A 16415-nucleotide genomic window follows, 5' to 3' on the forward strand; every position below is an offset into this window, starting at 1 on the left:
ATTGATGTTAATAAAAAGTTAATTAATGAAAATTAAGACCAAGAAATTATATTAAGACAAGGAATTTCAGGAGAACTGGAAGAATGGCTTGGTTCACCCAGCAGTGGAAATCAGACTAACAAAGTATCCATAGATCCTGAGTTGTGGAATTCAGACTAGCTGGCTATAGTGTATTCCGTTTACAACCATGTTGACAGATGTCCCCATGAGCCAGATTTATCAGCAAATCCAAAGACAATTCAATCCCAATATGGGGCTAGAAGACAATCAATCTGGGAGCTGTAGTGCTGCACTTTGCTGCAATTTGCTGCCTGGGGCTGCTTCCCCCATCACACAGACTACAAGTGGGACAAACTGCTAACACAAACATATGCCTATGGAGTTGACTGCTTGAATGAAGGACATCAGCTAGACCAGTAAGAGAACTGGGAGGCAAGAGACGGCTTGCTTCAGAAGAGAGCATTCTACAGCAAAGCCGCCCATGGAACAGACTGATGGATTCATGTGTCTAGTGAGTCGCTGGATTTTATAGCTGCCAAGAACCTTGGCAGTCATGATGCTATTTCCCAGCCTTTTTATTGTTTCCTTACTATATATCTATCACTTAAAAATACATCTTCCCCGAGTCTCTGTCCTGGGCCCTTGATTCACTGAACACTCTCTGTGACTTTATCACCTTTATATAGATGACTCTCAAAGTTCTATTTCTAGGCCTGACCTTGATCCAGAGATGCAGGCTCAAACATTAAGCAGGCTGCTAAAAGTGTCCCCACAGAGGCTCCGAAGCACACAAAATGCACCAGGATGCACAAAAGCCACTCATTCTTCCCTAGTGAGTTGTTTACTACACTCAACCTGTACTCTGAGTTAATGGCCACTCTGTTCTTACCCTCACCTGGTATAAACCTCACAAGACTCATTGCAGACCTGAGGACCCCACATCCAGGCCTCTGTGGCCATCACCTACGCTTTTGACCCCAGCATGTATCTTATAGAACACACCACAGCTCAAATTGTACCATTCTTCCAGCATCAAGACACCATGTTTCCTCTCTGCTTTTGGAAATCCAGGTTCCCTTAACTGGCAGACATAGGTCAGGTCCCCTCTATCTGAAAGAACCTAGTGGGGAAACCCCCACTCAACTCCCGATTCGGCGTGCACCCAAGAATCACGAACAGAACACAACACCTTGATGTAACAACACGGGGTATTTTAATGGCAGAGCTCTGGGTCGAAACGTATCTCACACAGGAGACAGTGGATTTGACCACGAGGCTTGGAAGCTAGGAGTTTTTATAGAAAAGGAGTGGGGCTGGGGGAGGAATTGGTGCAGTTTCACATGATTGGTCCATTTAAACATCAGCAGCCTGTTAACTTTTAACTTAGGTCAGAGGGGTGGGAGATAGGGAGGTGATGGACCTGCCTGGGCATGTCCTGGTCTGTTCTGCTATGTTCTCAGCCCCAGGTTTCAAAGCTCACAAACAACTCTTTGGGCTATTTGATATACATGAATCACAGGTCTCAAGTTTTATTTCCTTTCATATCCTCCACTGGTACTCCATGGCCTTATCTTTAGCATAAATCATCGGTGTAGGGTCTCAAGATTTGTGACTCTAAAGTACCATGAAAAGATAGTCTAGGATGCCTCAGAATTCCCTGTGGCTGTGAACTGAAGAGAGGTACTCCACGAACTCAACGAAATCTCTACACAGGCTGCTGTTAAAGACAGACACTACCTCACTTCCCCTCGAGTCTGGACGGGCCCTGTGGCTAATCGCATTAGTCACTTGTCTTGCCGCTGTCACAAAACGCCTGGCAAAGGCAACTTAAGGAATGAGGGGTTTGTTGTTTCTCATGGCATGTGAGTACAGTTCAGGAGAGGCATGGCTATCAGCCACTTAGGAATAGCACCAAGCCCTCCCACATGCAAATAAGGTTTCCCCAAAACTCTCAGTCCAAATCAAAGAGAGGTGCCTACTGTCAAACCCTAAATCACCCCCAGAACTGTATATAGAGCCATGCAGGGAATTAAAGGTATGTGAGAACTATTGCTTTGTCTGAGCCTTTTGTTCTAAGATCTCCTCTCCCAAAGTGCCAGAGGTTCTGAGGTTCCACTGCATTCCTCACTGGCTTTGCTCAGTTACCTGGAGCTACCTGGTAGGCCTGGCAGAGGCTTCATCTCCCTGCCTGCACTAACTTCCCCTTGCTGGGGCCTTCCCACCTGGCCTGAATAGAGATTTCCGTGGAAAACCTCTGGTACCCAGGCCCACATTCAGTCTCCATCTACCACTAAAGAGGAATGAATAAGAGAAGGCATACTGTGCTGTGCTTAGGATCCAAGTTTGAAAATGGCAGGTGCCAGATGTCATACCAGGTGGCATCTAAGTATTGAACACAACTGCAGGAAGGGGCCCAGGACAAGTAGAATAGCTCTGTGCATGCCTGGGAAGGAAAGCAGCAGCCAAGGTATCTGAGCCAGTCCACAGCAAGGTAATCAAAACGGCAATGTTGAGATGTTTCTTAAAAGTTGAAAATAGGGCTGGTGAGATGGCTCAGAGGGTAAGAGCACCCGACTGCTCTTCCGAAGGTCCAGAGTTCAAATCCCAGCAACCACATGGTGGCTCACAACCATCTGCAATGAGATCTGGCGCCCTCTTCTGGAGTGTCTGAAGAAAGCTACTTACATATAATAAATAAATCTTAAAAAAAAATTTTTTTTTTAAAAAGTTGAAAATAATTTATATTGGTGGAAGGTCAGGAAACAGGCTGGGCTAGTTGTATAGTTAGTCATGACAAAGGGAGAGAAAGATATTAATGAAAGACAAGTCACTCTCAAGAGCAGAGAGATGGAGGAGACTTACATACAGAAGGCCCACCTCCTCACTGAGTACTTCCCATCAACATTAGAGAAACAGCTTGACAATCTGCCAAGACTGTGTTCACTTCCATCCCTGCTCCTTTGCCTTAATGAAGTTTTAGGCAGATTTTGATAGATATCCAAGGTTTTCCACAACAACTGTGGTTGTGTGCTCAAAGTCTACACGAGATGTGACCAGTCAAAATTCCAGTATGGCTGTGTGACTTATAGGACTCCAACCTTGGCTGAGAAGCTTCTGGCCACAGGTAACTGGGGAAACAGAGTCACTTTATCAGGGATGGAGTCCCTGATAGGATGCTCCTGTTCCAACAGATGACCCAACATCCATGTATATTATAGCAGCACAAAGCAGATTCAGTGTGTTAGGGGAAAAAGATTATGGGAGGGAAATGTAGAGGCTCTGGTAGGAGTAAATGGGAAATGGGGAGCTGATATAATCAAAATACAGCGTATGCCTGTATGAAATCCTCAAAGAATAAATTAAAAAATATATTTTTATAAGGAGTTTTATACGGTGCTTGATATCTTATCCCTCCTGAACACTGGGAATGCACAGTGTCCACAAAATGCATAAATGCCGTTCCTAAGTGTAGCACTGCTACCCAGTTCTTGGGACATTGATTTCATCACATGGGAGATAGCAGATGTGAGTCAGATTTTCCCCAATTTTAAACCATTTAAGATATAACTTAAGTAAGACATTTTAAATATTTATTCTCATTCATAACTCACCACGTTCACCCTTTAAAAAAACTGAACCAAATCAGGACAGGGGGAAATAAAATAATTATTTTTCCACTTCAGTAATCAAAAAAAGTAATGACTGAGCTCAGAGAATGAATTCACTTGACTTAATAATTAAAGAACGTCTCAATCCAACAATAATTACAGAATCACTCATTCGAGTTATGCTGTATGGGTTTATGTGATATAGTTGCCAATTATTTAACTAAAATAATTCAGTATTTTTAAGCTTTGATGATTTACTTGCATAACATAAAACCAACACTGTAAATTTTTAGAGTGTTCCTTTGTTCTTCTTAGCTCTCACAAACTCAAAAAACATAAAAAAAAAATCAAACAAGTACAAAAGAATAAAAGATAATTAATGCCTGGCCAAAACTCTTGCCATTTAGAGTCACACCATCCATTATAGGTTGTAAGTTCCTGTCTTCAAACATATTTCCTGTTTTTTTTCTGATAGTTCATTTACACCACTCTCAAGGATTTTGTGAACTCAGATTTTCTGAGCCTCAGTGGGAAGACAAGCCCTTCTACTGTGGTCATCAGTGACAGACACCATGCCCCTGTCCATTCCTGGCACCATGGTAAGCCCTGAGGAACAAAAAGAAAGATGTTCATCTCTGCCACATAACCTCACAAAAGTGAGGGGCTGGAGCAGGACAGTGGAAGCCTGTAGGTGGCAAGTCATGGGTACTCAAAGATTACAAGACCAACTTTGGGGAGCTGAAGAACATCTCTCCCATTTCCTGACAGTGCAATACATATGCCTCGGTCTGTGTGCTGCTGTTTGAAAACTACTAGATGTGGGTTAAGAACAGAACTGCATCTTCCACAGTTATGGATACCAGAAGTCCACCATCAAGGCACCACCAGGGTCAGTGTCTTCCCTACTAAGATGGAGCCTCCTTGCTGCATCCTCTAGATGGAAAGGATGCAGAGTAACCAAGGTGTAGAAGAAGAGGTCAGAGAAAGGGGCAAATGCTAAAAGACCCTTATGAGGGCCTAGCTCCACACATGGAGAGGAGTCCTCAGGAGCTAGATGCCTCTGAAAGCCAACATCTTAATCCCTTCACATAGGTGTTTCAGTGTCAAGATGCCAGCTTTAGAGGAAACACATTTCCACATATTGAAATTCATAGATATCATAAGTTTCCAACATATTATGAACTTAATGGTGACATGTGAAAATAAAGTGAAATATGAAATGAATGATTGAAATAAGAAATGTATGGTTCTTTGGGATAGTATTGGAAATGTAATTGAGGAAAATATGTAATAAAAAATCAAAAAAAAAAAAAGAAATGTATGGTTCATTGCCAGGTCTGGGAAATATTTGTTGGGAAGATTCTTGGAGCTGCTTAGTACCTGGGCACTTGAAAGACGATCCCCAGTCCACAGGGTTAGTCCATTGTCACCTTACCTTGTGTGTCTGCTGGTACAACTAAGTAATCATGCTACCAGACAAAGCTGTACATTGAGAGCAATCTTTCCTCCCTAGATCCTACGGATGCATGCCCACTCATGTTCAAAGAGCCTCATCACTAAATAAAACAGCAACAAGGTGTGTCTCCAAAATCATGGGCACATTACACTCCAAAAAATTCAAATGGAATAGGAATTGCGCCTCTGAATCTCTTGGAAACAAAGTTGGTGTCTGGGTATAAGAAGCTGCAGAATCACTATGATCTTTGCTGTCTAAGCTTTCACACCTGTGGTGCTGTGAAAACCCATAAGCCTTCACTACATGTCAAGACTTGAGCATCAATTTTTAAGATTGAACTAGTGGACTAAAATCTTTAGCTGTCTCAAGTCTCTCTCCACAGCAAGACATGGCTCGGAAATGAGGAGGCCCTGCTGCAACTCCCTCAAAAAGTTCCAAAGATGAAGGTTGTGGAGACATAGGAAAAGAAGACCGGCATGAGGGAAAAGGATTAAGGAGATATGCAGAAGAAAGGATAGAGTGAAGGGGAGCAAAGAGTCACATGGGGAGAAGTCACAAGTGTGCATGTAAATGCCTGCTGTAGCTCTCTGTGCACCAGGCATGGCAGTGCAATTTATTCAATTTTTTCTCACCTGGCTGAGGAAGCAGCTGCCACCATCATCCCCTGCAGAGACAACAGGAGGGGAAAGAGATGATAACTGCACAAAGATTTACAGCTTATACCACAACTAGGAGGTGGAACAATTGGAAGCAAGGTTGCTTGATTCCAGGGTGTGTGTCTACGGCTACACTGACTATCCCATTGTCCAAAGGGTAGAAGAGATTGGCATAACTTCTTAGCTAATATATACAACTTTCTGTTGCTATATTTGGAATGCACTAAAAGAGGCTACAAATACTGTTGGGAAACTCAAAGTAATGTCTGTAACATACAAATAGGTCTGTCAATGCCATGTTTAATACTTGTCCTAATCAACTAGACCCAACACTCCTGACTAAGAAGACCTTACAGCTCTCCAAACACTCCCTAGGTAAGGTGATCAAATACAGTTTCCTAGGCTCTTCTCTGAACACTACATACACTGACTCATTGTCTGCTTAAAAGGTGCAACAAACAAGCCCCAACCACCCCCCAAAACAGGATGGCTCAATCACAGCACAAATTGGGTCAAACAAAACCCTTGTTGGGTGCCTCTCATTCGGGAGATTCAGAGACTCAGGTGCTTTCCATATTGTGACTCTGCCATCATCAAACTGTAATTTCCAAGTCAATCGGCTTGTGTGCATCACAGGTGTGAGAAGCAAGTTGTCATGAGAGATTGAGAGAAGGGAATAAACCCTTCCTATTCATTAGTCTTAATTCTATATAGATTTTCTTGTTTATTTATTCATTGACTTCTAATCGTCCCAGCTCTACCCACTCTCCTTTCCTAATATCTAGTGCACATGGGACATCTGATTCAAGAGAGGTTGAAGAGTAAGAAGGAAACCATGATGTGCAGAAGATGGATTATGATAAGGATTAATTCAAGAAAGGACAGGTGGGAGGAAAGACACCAGGCTCCCACACCATCATCAATGGCATAAGGCTTTACTGACATCAAAGCCTGGATCAAGTTAAATGGGTAGAAGGTGTTTTTAGGTGAGACAAATATCAATTGTCTCAGAATGAAAGGGCCAAGATGGTTTGAAGGCCTGGGCACTTGAAGCGAAGTCTCAGAGATGACACAGCATGGGTTGCATTCAGGAAAATGGACTGGGGCCACATGCTGCAGGGCAGATGATGTGTACTGGTAAGATGACAGAACATGGAGGAAGCTGGGAAGTAACAAATCTTGGGTCTTACCCAAGTCCAATGGGTGTGGTTGGGAAGCAAAGTTCCTCAACATCAAGGAGTGGTAGAGCAGAAGGATTAAACAGAGAGGCAGTATGGACCACAAAGAGGTGGTATGGACAGTAAGCCATTATTTCCCATGTCAGCCCATCCTATCAGCCCCTCTGCAGCTTCCAAAAGACAAATCTCCCCACACTTTGCCATTCCATGAGGCCATAAATCCTGCTCTTATGTGTCCTCTACCCACTAAACTGAGCCATAGTCCTGACCTGGTCACAGTAAACTGTAGAGCTGTCCTCCCATTCCCCCTCCACCTTGTAAGAAGGACAAGCAGATTGACAGCTAGTTCATTCATCATGTGTCTAGTCATTTCCCTACAACAGACCATTGTTATTGAGTTTTACCCATGCCTTGGAGCATAAGAGAATTATTCGTGCATCCTCAAGAGCAATGGGAAAAGATAACAAATTCAGATACCTAGGCTAGTCACTCATGCATCATATAACTAGCAATTCCCCTTATCTGGGAATGTAACTGTTGATGTTTTGTCTTTTACTGTCTATTGTAATGCTAAGTGTCAGCACCCAAGACATGGGGTTTACACATAGTACCTGTGACCTTACACCCAAGTTAATTCTTATTGGTAAATAAAGATGCTGACAGCCAATAGCTGGACAGAAGAGAAATAGGTGGGGTTTAGGTTTCACGGAATTTGGGGAAAATGAGGACCTTGAGGAAGAAGAACCTGCAGGAGAGGATGAAGAATAAGCCACCATGGGTTAAGGGATAAGAAAGCATGGCCCTGAGGGCTGCCCAATTGGAGTTAAGAGCAGCCCAGGGGGAACATAGTAAATATAACACACAGTTATCAATAGGAAGTAGATTCTAACTGCATAGGGGGTAGGCAGCTGCCCAGCTAATGTGCTGCCTAAGGTTAATTCAAAATATAAAGACTGTGTGTGATTTTTATTGGTAAATTCAATAACAAAGGTGGGATAGAAGTCTATGGATTTTAATGAATTCTATAATGTGTAACTATGCCACATTTTCTAACCCCCTTATTGGCTAAGCATGGCCATGTGCTCTAGTAACAGTCAAGGGAAAGTGAACAGGAGGATGGATGTCACCCACTTGATCCCCATGCTCATCTCCTGCCACCCACACCATAGAGACAAGTATCATAACTTCAAATCTGCTTGAAGATGGCAGGAACCCAGATTGCCCAGTCACTTCTTCGAAAAAAAAACAACTCATAAATAAGAAGTAAGAGGCTCCCATGTGCAAGGACTAAATGTCTGTATGTGCAAGTCGTGTGTGCTTTCGAGTTTACTTCTACCTTACTATAAGTAGTTTGCTCCCTTTTTGAACTATTTCATACATGAAATAACATAACATGTGTGTTGTACTTAAAGGAGAGCTCAGCAAATAGTACGTAATCACTCTAGGTATGCTCAGGGGTGCTGCTCTTAGTAAGAGATGATTGAGATGCAGGCGTCAGTCTTGAGACGTAAATGTAGAACAAGTATTAAACATGGCCTGTGTATCTTGCCTGTTATGAGTGTGAAAGGTTCAGGTACACATCATGTTTCCCAGTAATAAGACCACAGATCGAGGTATCCAATGTCAATGTTGAATAACAAAAATCATGTGGGCATAAGGCATATGCCAAAGCCTAGAGATCAATAGTAGCAAAGCTTTGTTTCTTGCTCTCAGACAAATAGATCCCACCTTACCTGGAAAGTCATTAAAAACCACTGCATCCCTGGCCCATTTTAGACTCACCAATGTAGAATTACTCTGATCTTTGGCAAGATCCCACTAACAATGTGGGGTTTAAGTTTCTAATACATGGGTTTAGGAGACACAGTCATTCAAGCCAAACAAACATTCATCATTTTGTATTCCATTTATTTATTTGTTTCTTTGTTTGTTTGCTTTTACTTCAAAGAAGGCCTCACATAGCACAGGCTGGCCCTGTACTCACGATGTAGTTGAGGAACTTCTTTCACTTCTAGTCTTGTTGCTTCTCTCTCTCCCAAAAACTGTAGTTACAGGTATGTGCTACCTTGTTTGGAAAATGTGTTGCTAACGTCAAACACAGTGCTTAATACACACTAAGAAAGTAATTTCCCACCCGTGCTACATCTCCAGTGTCTCAAGAGGAGACAACCCATGACCCCAGGATTTGCTCACCATCCATGAATCCCATGCATGCTTGTCCTACATTCCAGTTTTGGTGAAGAATTAACTGAGGAGTTAGGCCCTGTGCTTTGCCTTACTGAACATCCCATGTCCTGTGTGGATAAATTTAGCTGACTGAAGGCACAAGTACTTTATTGTGCTGCCAATAAAGGGTGTAGGCCATCCCTTCCTTCCTCATGCCTCTATGTAGACTTATCTCTTAATGAAAGGATTTGTGATTTAAAATTTCATTTTGTCTTTGCTTACAATATACTATTTCCACAAGGGCTCTGGGGACACAAGTAGAAAAGCCTGAGCCATCTTGGTAATTCTCTCTCTAGCCAGCACAGCTCTCCCTGGGAAGATGTACCCTCCAGCACTCATCAAAAGTAATTACCCTGGAGAGGGAACATGGTTTGGGAAAGTGAGACCATTTCTATTATTACTTTCTTGTATTAAATGATAAATATTTAACATCACGGAGTTAAAGCATACAAGATGGCAAAGACAAAAAAAGGAGGTATACAGAAAAATTGCCTGCTCCCTAGAGACTTGTTTCCACACAAAATAAACAGAAAAATAATCTCACTGTTCCTTTAGTCTTTTTTTTTCCCCAGCTTTCTCAGAGAATTAATTCTCCCAAAGGGATTAACTTAAGGCCTAGTATAATACTGAGTCTTGGATGGTCAGCTTCAAAAGGAGTGTAAACTCACATAGGAAAGCCAGGGTTTCCAGAGAATATAGATGACACAAATGTGCTTAGAGGCTTGGAGGAGCAAGTCCAACCCTAATTCTTCTTAATACTCTAATTTTCTCTGCCATCAAATGAATTTATATTGTGAGGAGCAGACATTCTACACACAGAAGTTAAAAACTAAACAATGATAACAATTCCTAGAAGCAATGACCGGGGTAGAAAATTGATGCTGAGAGGATGAGAAATGCTGACTTGCTTAGAACAAATACTCCACTGGCCATCACAAGGAAGTTAGTGCAGAGCCTTCTTCATGTCCAGAAGGTATGACGAACTTCAAATTGGTATAAGCAGTTAGCTACTACAAATCAACTTAGTGAATGGGCAAATCAACTTTGGAAGGTGGGAGTTGAATGATCCACAGATAATTGTTTTCCAAAATAAGTCCTATAAGGCTGGTGACATGCCTCAGTGGAACAGTTGCTTGGGGTGCAAGTATGAGGATGAGAATAGATTCCCCCAAGCCCAAGCAGGTATGACAGCCCTCTGTAAATGCTATTATTCAAGAGGCAGAGACAGGGAGTGACTCCCACTGGCAAGCTGGCTACCTAGACTAGCCAAATCAGAAGTCCTTGGTTCAGTGAAAAAGTCAGCCTCAATAAATAAAATGAAAAAGATTCCAAAAGATACCAGACATTAAAAATGGGCCTCCACAAGTACAAACATGTACATTTGCTCTTGCAAGGACCTGTGATTAAAGAAAGACAGAGTCAGTGTCACTTTCTGCTCAGTCCTTGCAACAGTGACCTCCACTCTCAGGCTACTGAGAGACTTCAAGGTTGATGGGCTGTAGTGGAAACATAAGAGTTCTTTGGAAAGTCATTTGTGTAGGATGGTGTTTTGCTGGGGCAACCACGTAAGGGAACATTTTGCTGAAGCAAACACAGATGAAAGGATGTTCTGCTAAAGAAAGCACTTGAAAGGATACGTGATGAAGGATTCTTCACTAACAACATGCATGTATTGTTCTGACTTACATTGTGTAGTTGAGCTCCGTTTGTCAGGACTCCTTAGAAACACACCAAAATTTTTCTGGCGGTGTGTAGTGGCTTCTTGCTGCTTTCTTGGACTCAGGCTGATTGGCAGAGTGATTTCAGCAGAGACAGACTCATGTGCTGAGGCAAGACACATGCCAAGGCAAAACCCACAGAGGACACGTGATGTTTGAAGGGAGTATAACAGGACTGAACAGACAGTGATGGAGGCTTGACTTTAGCTTGCTTGCATAGCTAAACACTTGCTGGTTTAGCATCTTGGCTGATCTTGGCTTGGCTGATCTTTTCTTGACTGAGAGAAGCAAGGCTGAGAACTTCTCCTGGTGTTCTTGTTGGCCCTGGTCCTTCATGCTGACTTGTGTTAAGTCTGAGGCCTGGCTGTCTCTGCTAGGTAGTACCACTGCTGCTGATTCATATTTGCTATTCAGAGTAAGGAACTGAACTGCTGTTATATCCATGAAGTATTTGCAAGTGGATTTGCAAGCTGCCACTGCTGACCTGTAAACTTAACTGCTAATTTCCTGACAACTCAGATGGTATTTGCTCCAAAGGACCATTTCTAAGCAGGTCCACTTCCCTCATAACCTTTCTTTACCACTACCTCTGGTGGGTGGTGGGCTAAAAGAGAGGTTAAAGTATTAAGAACCATCATTAAAAAGAGGTATTGAAAACTTAAAGCTACAATGGGCTGTTCTCAGCAATTGCATGCTGGCATTTTTTTCAAACAACTAATTGAGTAGAGGAACAAGGACTTCCATGAACACTCTTGCCCTTGCCTTAGAACAAAAACTTAAGAGAAAGAAGAAAGGGACCTGAGAAGGGAGGGGAAGGAGGAATAAGAGAGGAAGAAAGGTGGGTGGGGGTGGTAACCAGCAATGAAATGGTTCCGAGGAAGAGAAAAGGGGGGGGGGACAGGAAAATGGAAACGGAGGAGGTAAGATGAAAAATATGACTAAATACAACTAGAGGCAGCCCACTCAGCCTCCATTAGGCTCTGTAAATGTCTTGCAGACAGCAGACAAGGGCTGTAGCATTTGTGCCTCTATTTTCCCAAATTATGGTAACAGATAATCAGAACAAAAAAATGTTGATTTGTGGAGCCCTGAACCCAATGGATACGTCTAGAACACAACTCCCACACCTAAGGCTTAGGCATCATTTCAGAAGAGAAGGCAGGAAGATTGTAAGAGCCAGGGGAACAGGGAGTTTGCTGTGGATAGTATCTCCTAGGGATGTCAGAAGTTCCACTCATAAAGTCTCACCAACATGACCGCCTACATATGAGTTGAACACTTTGACACCAATAGACTCATGGACACCATAGACTATGGACAGGGAAAGTTCACAAGACTTCAGCCTCCCATAAAGAACTACAGGCAGCTAAGGAATGCTGAGAGTGGGGGAACAATCTTCTCCAGGAAAAGCTCACAATTGGTTATCCAACATGAAATAGTCACCCCAAACACACACACACACACACACACACACACACACACACACACACACACTCCTACACACACACACACACACACACACTCCTAACAAATTGCATTTTAAAAAGAGAGAAAGGTATTTTAAATTTTTAAGTCATTTTTAATGCTCTTTGTCATCCTTGGAAGTATGTACACTCTATTGTGAAAGAGATGGGAAACCCAAGAGAAGGTGAGCCCACCTGACATAACAGGTCAGGTCATGTGGCCATGGCTGCCAGGGGTCATACGGGGCTTAACAAATGGTCCAGGGATGTTAACAGGTTACATGTGGGTATGACAATAACCTAGGTAATTAATTATTGATTTTCATGGAGACTTAGAGGTCTCCATAGACCACCAGCAAGCCCAATGAAAGGCACAATAAAAGGAAAACTAAGACTCCAATGTGAGTAGACACCCTTCTAATTAGCTTGCACTATCACTTTTTTTTGGTTTGTTTGTTTGTTTGTTGTTTTTAATCTTTTTTTTTAATATTTTTATTACATATTTTCCTCAGTTACATTTCCAATGCTATCCCAAAAGTCCCCCATAGTGCCCCCCACTTCCCTACCCACCCATTCCCATTCTTTTGGCCCTGGCATTCCCCTATATTGGGGCATATAAAGTTTGCAAGTCCAATGGGCCTCTCTTTCCAGTGATGGCCGACTAGGCCATCTTTCGATACATATGCAGCTAGAGACAAGAGCTCCAGGGTTCTGGTTAGTACATCATGTTGTTCCAACAATACGGTTGCAGATCCCTTTAGCTCCTTGGGTACTTTTTCTAGCTTCTCCATTGGGAGCCCTGTGATACATCCAATAGCTGACTGTGAACATCCACTCCTGTGTTTGCTAGGCCCCGGCATCGTCTCACAAGAGACAGCTATATTTGGGTCCTTTCAGCAAAATCTTGCTAGTGTATGCAATGGTGTCAGAGTTTAGAAGCTGATTATGGGATGGATCCCTGGATACGGCAGTCTCTAAATGGTCCATCCTTTCATCACAGCTACGAACTTTGTCTCTGTAACTCCTTCCCTGGGTGTTTTGTTCCCAATTCTAAGAAGGGGCACAGTGTCCACACTTTGGTCTTCATTCTTCTTGAGTTTCATGCGTTTAGCAAATTGTATCTTATATCTTGGGTATCCTAAGTTTTGGGCTAATATCCACTTATCAGTGAATACATATTGTGTGAGTTCTTTTGTGATTGTGTTACTTCACTCAAGATGATGCCCTCCAGGTCCATCCATTTGGCTATGAATTTCATAAATTCATTCTTTTTAATAGCTGAGTAGTACTCCATTGTGTAAATGTACCATAATTTCTGTATCCATTCCTCTGTTGAGGGACAGCTGGGTTCTTTCCAGCTTCTGGCTATTATAAATAGGGCTGCTATGAACATAGTGGAGCATGTGTCCTTCTTACTGGTTGGGACATCTTCTGGATATATGCCCAGGAGAGGTATTGCTGGATCCTCCGGTAGTACTATGTCCAATTTTCTGAGGAACCGCCAGACTGATTTCCAGAGTGGTTGTACAAGCTTGCAATCCCACCAACAATGGAAGAGTGTTCCTCTTTCTCCACATCCTCGCCAGCATCTGCTGTCACCTGAATTTTTGATCTTAGCCATTCTGACTGGTGTGAGGTGGAATCTCAGGGTTGTTTTGATTTGCATTTCCCTGATGATTAAGGATGTTGAACATTTTTTCAGGTGCTTCTCTGGTATTCCTCAGGTGAGAATTCTTTGTTCAGTTCTGAACCCCATTTTTTAATGGAGTTATTTGACTTTCTGGAGTCCACCTTCTTGAGTTCTTTATATATATTGGATATTAGTCCCTTATCTGATTTAGGATAGGTGAAGATCCTTTCCCAATCTGTTGGTGGTTTTTTTGTCTTATTGATGGTGTCTTTAGCCTTGCAGAAACTTTGCAGTTTCATGAGGTCCCACTTGTCAATTCTCGATCTTACAGCACAAGCCATTACTGTTCTATTCAGGAATTTTTCCCCTGTGCCCATATCTTCAAGGCTTTTCCCCACTTTCTCCTCTATAAGTTTCAGTGTCTCTGGTTTTATGTGAAGTTCCTTGATCCACTTAGACTTGACCTTAGTACAAGGAGATAGGAATGGATCGATTCGCATTCTTCTACATGTTAACAACCAGTTGTGCCAGCACCATTTGTTGAAAATGCTGTCTTTCTTCCACTGGATGTTTTTAGCTCCCTTGTCGAAGATCAAGTGACCGTAGGTGTGTGGGTTCATTTCTGGGTCTTCAATTCTATTCCATTGGTCTATTTGTCTGTCACTATACCAGTACCATGCAGTTTTTATCACAATTGCTCTGTAGTAGAGCTTTAGGTCCGGCATGGTGATTCCACCAGAGGTTCTTTTATCCTTGAGAACAGTTTTTGCTATCCTAGGTTTTTTGTTATTCCAGATGAATTTGCAGATTACACTTTCTAATTCGTTGAAGAATTGATTTGGAATTTTGATGGGGATTGCATTGAATCTGTAGATTGCTTTTGGCAAGATAGCCATTTTTACAATGTTGATCCTGCCAATCCATGAGCATGGGAGATCTTTCCATCTTCTGAGATCTTCTATAATTTCTTTCTTCAGAGACTTGAAGTTTTTATTATACAGATCTTTCACTTCCTTAGTTAGAGTCACGCCAAGATATTTTATATTATTTGTGACTATTGAGAAGGGTGTTGTTTCCCTAATTTCTTTCTCAGCCTGTTTATCCTTTGTGTAGAGAAAGGCCATTGATTTGTTTGAGTTAATTTTATATCCAGCTACTTCACCGAAGCTGTTTATCAGGCTTAGGAGTTCTCTGGTGGAATTTTTAGGGTCACTTATATATACTATCATATCATCTGCAAAAAGTGATATTTTGACTTCATCTTTTCCAATTTGTATCCCTTTGATCTCCTTTTGTTGTCGAATTGCTCTGGCTAGGACTTCAAGTACAATGTTGAATAGGTATGGAGAAAGTGGACAGCCTTGTCTAGTCCCTGATTTTAGAGGGATTGCTTCAAGCTTCTCACCATTTACTTTGATGTTGGCTACTGGTTTGCTGTAGATTGCTTTTATCATGTTTAGGTATGGGCCTTGAATTCCTGATCTTTCCAAGACTTTTATCATGAATGGGTGTTGGATCTTGTCAAATGCTTTTTCCGCATCTAACGAGATGACCATGTGGTTTTTGTCTTTGAGTTTGTTTATATACTGGATTACGTTGATGGATTTCCGTATATTGAACCATCCCTGCATCCCTGGGATGAAACCTACTTGGTCAGGATGGATGATTGTTTTGATGTGTTCTTGGATTCGGTTAGCAAGAACTTTATTGAGGATTTTTGCATCAATATTCATAAGGGATATTGGTCTGAAGTTTTCTATCTTTGTTGGGTCTTTTTGTGGTTTAGGTATCAGAGTAATTGTGGCTTCATAGAATGAGTTGGGTAGAGTACCTTCTGTTTCTATTTTGTGGAATAGTTTGTGAAGAACTGGGATTAGATCTTCTTTGAAGGTCTGATAGAACTCTGCACTAAACCCATCTGGTCCTGGGCTTTTTTTGGTTGGGAGACTATTAATGACTGCTTCTATTTCTTTGGGGGATATAGGGCTGTTTAGATCATTAACCTGATCTTGATTCAACTTTGGTACCTGGTATCTGTCAAGGAACTTCTCCATTTCATCCAGGTTCTCCAGTTTTGTTGAGTATAGCCTTTGGTAGAAGGATCTGATGGTGTTTTGGATGTCTTCAGGATCTGTTGTTATGTCTCCTTTTTCATTTCTGATTTTGTTAATTAGGATGCTTTCCCTGTGCCCTCTAGTGAGTCTGGCTAAGGGTTTATCTATCTTGTTGATTTTCTCAAAGAACTAGCTCCTTGATTGGTTGATTCTTTGAATAGTTCTTCTTGTTTCCACTTGGTTGATTTCGGCCCTGAGTTTGATTATTTCCTGCAGTCTACTCCTCTTGGGTGAGTTTGCTTCCTTTTGTTCTAGTGCTTTTAGGTATGTTGTCAAGCTGCTAATGTGTGCTCTCTCTAGTTTCCTTTTGGAGGCACTCAGAGCTATGAGTTTTCCTCTTAGAAATGCTTTCATTGCGTCCCATAA

The sequence above is a fragment of the Mus caroli genome, unplaced genomic scaffold (assembly GCF_978045245.1).
Source record: "Mus caroli unplaced genomic scaffold, Mus_caroli_1 scaffold_10, whole genome shotgun sequence".
NCBI classification, from domain to species: Eukaryota; Metazoa; Chordata; class Mammalia; order Rodentia; family Muridae; genus Mus; species Mus caroli.